The following is a 4783-nucleotide window of genomic DNA, read 5'->3' as shown; positions in this document are numbered from 1 at the left end:
CTAGAATTTAACTACAGTAGAATCATATAGGCTGCAAAACAGAGTCCGCTATTGGACAGTTGCCTTATTACGTCAATTTGTCTCCGCCCGATCACGCAAATTTCACATGAAACGTTTATACAATCTTTCACATGATCAGCTGCAGCACCCTACAAAAGGGCAGTTTTAGGTCCTTACATGTATAATTATCTAAATTCACTTTTTTTTTAACAAGCAATGTTTATGAGAATATGACATATGGTCAGATATGTCTATTCAAAATGCTTTGCCGGTGATTAACCTATGAACATGATGTCATATGCACATTGCATCAATGGATTTGTTCTTATTAATTAGGCAACGGGTGGGTCTAATCCTGAATACTGAACGCTGGTTAAACCGCATTCCACACGTTACCACCAGCTAAATCCAGGGGTATAATGTACTATAAACCTTGCTCTCTGTCTCTCTGACATTTCCAACATTGTTTCAAAATTCAATTTCTGTCTCCAGCTGTCCCATAGTAATGAACGAGTCGGGACGAGAGACAGGCAGGCAGCGCTTCTCAGCCAGACGAACTCATGAATCAGCTTACATCATTTTTATGGATATATACAAAGAAATGTGAATTGAAAAAAGGTCCAACTAAACGAAGTGCAGCTACTGTAGTTTGCGGTCTTTCCAGCTTCAGTTTGAAGTGATTGTGTTAGCTGTGTTGTAGGCTAGCTCCTCTGAACAAGTCTCCTGACGAGTGAGCACGTTCTATTTTAGGCGAAATTGCGGCTCATTAGCTCATTGTTATGGAAGTCACAATAATTGTCACTAGAAAACAGCATAAAAATGCAAATACAACTACTGTTGTTATTCTGGCTGCACTGTTTGAAGTAACTGTAAATTAGCCGTAGTTGGCTAGCTAGCAAGCAATGGATAAGAACCTTTGCCAGCCAGAATGACAATGGAACATTTAGAGCGAACGACTGGGTCGAGTCCATAGGTACCGAATAAAAAGACTGAACGACTGGGTCGAGTCCATAGGTACCGAACAAAAAGACTGAACAACTGGGTCGCGTCTCTGGCAACCGAACCAATAGAATGAACCTCCAGACGGCTTGGGTAGCAACCCCAGATTTGTGTCGGGACTATATCTTGTGGAAGGATGAAATACTATGAATTAATGAATCAAAATAACGTTTTTAATGAAATATGTCAATCATTATTTGAATATGTTGGTAACCCGTTGTATAAAAGTGATAATGCCCGAGAAGCCGGTGTTTGGAGGATATATTGGGAAGGTTTGCTGGCCCGAGATGAAACAACACCCGCGCCAATATATCCTCCAAACACTGGCTTCTCGGGCATTATCACTTAATTATTTTCCTAGTGACCTATTGCATATTTATAACAACTACGTGTCAAGGGTTTTGGTTTATGTACACTGCATTTTCAATTTATATGCACATTTTGTGCTTTATGGGATGCCATGAAATAAAATTAGGTTGCCAATTTAGTGACGAGAGGTCAGCTCGCACTGATATTCCAAGTGTATGTATGTACAATGAACTGTGAAAAACGATATATGGGGGAAAACATTTGTGTTACTGGAACAGGTAATAAAAATATATAAAATTGGGGCATGGGAGTCCAAGCCCAAAAGTCCTAAAGCAGACTTGCTACAGACTGACAATGATGTGAAACCAGACTGAGGTCCCTGTGAGAGCAACCAGATCAGTTGAAAGAGATTGTAACACCCATTATGGGCAATGTGGTTGGCTGATCTAATAGGGGATGAATGGACATCTTGGTTTCCTAATTGGAGGCACAATTTTACAAGTTGAAGTCATGTGCATGGAGGCTGAAGTTATTTATGACTGTCCTGGCAGACTAAAACGAGATCAGCAGCTAATAGGAAGTGGATTATGCCCCCATGATGTATAACTGTCCTGTAAGACTGTAACAATGAAAATAGACATTACTTTATTCATATAGCACTTTTCCTTCCAGAGTTAAAAAGAAATATGAAAAGAGGACCTATCTGATCAGGTCTATGTGAGGAAGAATAAGTAGAGAGGAGAAGAAGCTTATTGTTTGCCTGGACACCAATCTCTTAAAACAGTAGGGTAAATCCATATGAATTCAATCACTTTTGGACAGCATCCCATTTGATTTAAACAAAGCCTTCCATACATGTTTGCCTATGGAAGAAATGGTCAGAAAGTGACTTTTTGGACCTTTTATGCCAAAACAATGGCACTCAGGGATAGGCCCATTCTACAACATATGTGAATATGGAGAAAGAAAATCTGAGTTTACTTGTTTTTAGATCATTGACATTTAAGGTTAAAACAAAATTACAATATTTATATTTAAAAAAAAAAAACATTTTTACAAGAAATTATAAAACAGTTTGAAAACCCTGTTTGTAAGCTTTTAAATTATATCAAACACAAACATTTATCTTTTCCAGTGATGAAGACATGGATGTCTTATGTATGGAATGGTAAGCAAAATAGGTCCACTTTGAGCACCTTTATCTCTTTAATGTTTTGGCATTCCGGTTCCAAAAGTTACTTTCTGAGCGCTTCTACAATTGGCAAATGTGTATGGAAGGTTTTGTTTTTTCTTTGCAACTCTGCCTAGAAAGCCAGTATCCCGGAGTTGCCTCTTCACTGTTTACGTTGAGACTGGTGTTTTGCGGGTACTATTTAATAAAGCTGCCAGTTGAGGACTTGTGAGGCGTCTGTTTCTCAAACTAGACACTCTAATATACTTGTCCTCTTGCTCAGTTGTGTACCGGGGCCTCCCACTCCTCTTCATATTCTGGTTAGAGCAAGTTTGCGCTGTTCTGTGAAGGGAGTAGTACACAGCGTTGTATGAGATCTTCAGTTTCTTGGCAATTTCCCGCATGGAATAGCCTTCATTTCTCAGAACAAGAATAGACTGATGAGTTTCAGAAGAAAGTTCTTTGGTTCTGGCCATTTTGAGCCTGTAATCGAACCCACAAATGCTGATGCTCCAGATTTTATTTTACCTTTATTTAACTTGGCAAGTCAGTTACGAACAAATTCTTATTTTCAATGACGGCCAAGGAACAGTGGATTAACTGCCTTGTTCTGCCCCTGAACAACAGATTTTTACCTTGTCAGCTCAGGGATTCAATCTTGCAACCTTTCGGTTACAAGTCCAACGCTCTAACCACTAGGCTACCACATACTCAACTAGTCTAAAGAAGGCCAGTTTTGTTGCTTCTTTAATCAGAACAACAGTTTTCAGCTGTGCTAACATAATTGCAAAAGGGTTTTCTAATGATCAATTAGCCTTTTAAAATGATCAACTTGGATTAGCTAACACAACGTGCCATTGGAACACAGGAGTGATGGTTGCTGATAATGGGCCTCTGTACGCCTATGTAGATATTCCATAAAAAACCTGCCGTTTCCAGCTACAATAGTCATTTACAACATTAACAATCTCTACACTGTATTTCTGATCAATTTGATGTAATTTGAATGGACAAAAAATGTGTTTTTCTTTCAAAAACAAGGACATTTCTAAGTGACCCCAAGCTTTTGAACGGGAGTGTACATATACTGTATATTACCATTAGTATATAACCATAAGTATTTATATATTCCTATTACCAGTCACTTTCCAGCCCTGTTTGCTTTCCAGCCACCTACACTGACACTCTTGCACATACACGCTAACACTCAAACATACACTCACACACTCACATACACACACTCACACTAACACTCAAACATACACGCACTCACACTCAAACATACACACACACACTCACACTAACACTCAAACATACATACACCAACACTCAAACATACACTCACACAAACACTCAAACATACTCACACACTCACCACTACGCAGGCACCCACCCAGCACTTATGCTGCTACGATATTGTTTACTATAAAAAAAAATATTTGTGTTATTATTATTTATTCTGCTACCAGCCACTTTCTCCTAATCCCTAACGACATGAACATACTGTATCTACCTCAACTACTCCAGTATCCCTGCACATTGTACATTTGGTACTGGCACCGACCATGTATACAGCTTACATTCTCTAGTTTTTATCTTCTTCTTCTTCCCCTGCTTATTTTTCCTGTTGTTTTTGTTCTAATATTTTGATATTGAATACTACACAGTTTCGAAGGGCTTGCAAGTTAAGCGTTTCACTATACTTGTGCATGTGGCAAATGCAACTTGAAACTTGTTATGCAACCATTCTTTCCACAATTTAGTGTGGAAACACGAGAACGTGTGTGTAAGTATCAGCTAACCACGTCATACACTAGCAATCTGTCAGTCGATGACACAGTCGATGAGGTGGATACGCAACCATTGGTTGATCAGCATGCAACGTCTGAGCAGGGGAACGTGATCATTGTCACTGGGTCATGTTTACTTTTGATTCATGTAGCTGACAACAACTTATAATTCATAGCTGAACAAATTCCGTTCAAATGGCAGACTGACCCCAGACATTTTGATGGAGAACCAATCGTTCATGGGAACATTATGACACAGTGAAACATTAATAACCCAATCATAATGCAATTACTTTGAAGGTAATTTAAATGGGCAATCTGCAGTTAATACATCCATTTTGGAACTTATAAATGTAATTATATTTACCCATTGATTCTTGAAGAATATGCACTACATGAGCAAAAGTATGAGTACACCTGCTCATCGAACATCTCATTCCAAAATCATGGACATCAATCTGGAGTTGGTCCCCCTTTTGCTGCTATAACAGCCTCCACTCTTCTGGGAAAGCTT

Source organism: Salmo salar, chromosome ssa14 (assembly GCF_905237065.1).
Source record: "Salmo salar chromosome ssa14, Ssal_v3.1, whole genome shotgun sequence".
Classification (NCBI taxonomy): domain Eukaryota; kingdom Metazoa; phylum Chordata; class Actinopteri; order Salmoniformes; family Salmonidae; genus Salmo; species Salmo salar.
This window is presented reverse-complemented; position numbering follows the sequence as displayed.